The 1,894-nt window shown below is 37.1% G+C and overlaps 1 protein-coding gene across 2 annotated transcripts in view; it reads right to left on the bottom strand.

Annotated features, from left to right (window-relative positions):
- Nucleotides 1-1,894, bottom strand: part of CBFA2T2 (CBFA2/RUNX1 partner transcriptional co-repressor 2) — a 152,622-nt gene that overhangs the window by 97,763 nt on the left and 52,965 nt on the right. The gene's annotated exons all lie outside the window — the stretch shown is intronic.

Below are 1,894 nucleotides of genomic sequence, written 5' to 3'. Positions count from 1 at the left end.
AATGTAAAGTTAACAAAAGTATATGACTGCTAGTTAAGTGAAGAAAGTAAAAATACACAATTATTATATTTAAGAATATATTTTAAATTACTTCAAGATCAGAATTTTCAAAAATCACCTCTTTAACATCTACCATACAAATATAAAATCATCTTTCAAAAAACCCTTAGGGAGGATTTGCAAGACTGCATAACAAGGGCTTTCAAGTCCAGCAAAATTAAGGGATGATAATTTCTAGAAGTCAGTAAACTATAGCCTGCTTAGTGTTTTGGTGAACAAAGTTTCACTGAAAAGGACCACGCCCATTGCTTTACATATTATCTATGACTGTTTTCCTGCTGCAATAGCAGGGTTGGGACAAAGATCATGTGGCCCACAAAACCAAAAATGGTTATTACATGACCCTTTACAAAAAACTAAACTCTGGCTGCGTGTGGTGGTTCACACCTGCAATCCCAGCACTTTCGGAGGCTAAGGCTGGTGGATCACTTGAGGTCAGGCATTGGAGACCAGCCTTATCAGTATGGTGAAACCCCATCTCTACACACACACACACACACACACACACACACACACACACACACAATTAGCTGTGTGTGGTGGCAGATGCCTATAGTCCCAGCTACTCGGGAGGCTGATACAGAATTTCTGGAACCTGAGGTGGAGGTTGCAGTGAGCCAACATTATGCCACTGCACTCCCGCCTGGGTGACAGAGTGAGACTTCCTCTAACAAAAGAAAAGGAAAAAAAAGAAAAAAAGAAAAAAAAAAACTAAACTCTGAATAGCAACAAAGTAGCTTTACAAAGGAAAAGTTCTAATACCCAAACACCTACTGAGGTTACACGAAGTGCAGGAGACATTGTAAAGAAAAATAGTCTCTGCTCTCAGGGAGTCTGCAGTCTATTGAGAAAAGTAATATAATTATTATACAAATAAATATAGTAATATATAATAAGTGCTATAAATAAAAAAAAAAAACCCACAACTATGGGCTTCACAGCAGGGGCTAGAGTAAGGACTGTGTTACACTGATATAATCTCTGATGAAATGAAATTTAAAAGAGGAGAAATAGATCAGGTTTAAAAAGGGGGTAGGGTGGAGATGAAGAGTATTTAAAAGTATTTCAGGCAGAGGGAACAGAATAATATAGGAACCAGAATAATATAGGAACTATGAGATGGGAAAAGGTATGACTAGCATAAAGAACCAGGAGGAAGTCAGCATGTCTAGACAGCATTAAACCTGCAGAAGGAAGATGAAATGGAGTGACAAGCAAGGGGACATTTCACACAGAACTTTGCTGGGGTGCAGGGGACAGCATGAGCCCATTTGTCTCACTTCCTAAATGTTAGATAATCTTGCAAATTCCTATGACAACAAAGCCTTTCTTACTGACTGTTCTGTCTTACTCACTTTCACATCCACAGGGCTTGACAGTTGTTTAACACTGCTCAGAAAAAATGTTTAGAATCTGAAACATTGTTTCTTTTCTACCTAGCACATGTTTAAACAGCTCAAGATCCAGTTATTCTCCCATGTAGTCTCATTAACATCAAGTCAAATTCATCTGAAAATAAAAGTTTTGGGACTCTCCACAAACAAGATATTCTCATTTTCCAATTTATATGATAACATACAGATTCCTGTTTTATTAGTTATTGAAGACTTCATAAATGCCTGAGTATTTGTTTTAATATACTGAGCATTACAAAGCTTAGAAAAAAAATTTGTCAACTTAAAAAACAGGGAACATTAGCCTTTATGGGACACAAGTCAGGATACAGCAGCTGCGGACCATCATTTAAATGAATTTTATGTAAGCAGGAAAAAAAAGGGTGGGGAGGGCAAGAAGAGAAAAAGAAAAGGGATAGTCAAGAATTCAACTTAATTGT

The sequence above is a fragment of the Saimiri boliviensis genome, chromosome 9 (genome assembly GCF_048565385.1).
Source record: "Saimiri boliviensis isolate mSaiBol1 chromosome 9, mSaiBol1.pri, whole genome shotgun sequence".
In the NCBI taxonomy this organism is placed as follows: domain Eukaryota; kingdom Metazoa; phylum Chordata; class Mammalia; order Primates; family Cebidae; genus Saimiri; species Saimiri boliviensis.
Note: the sequence above shows the minus strand (reverse complement) of the source record. Positions and strands in the feature narration are given on the sequence as shown.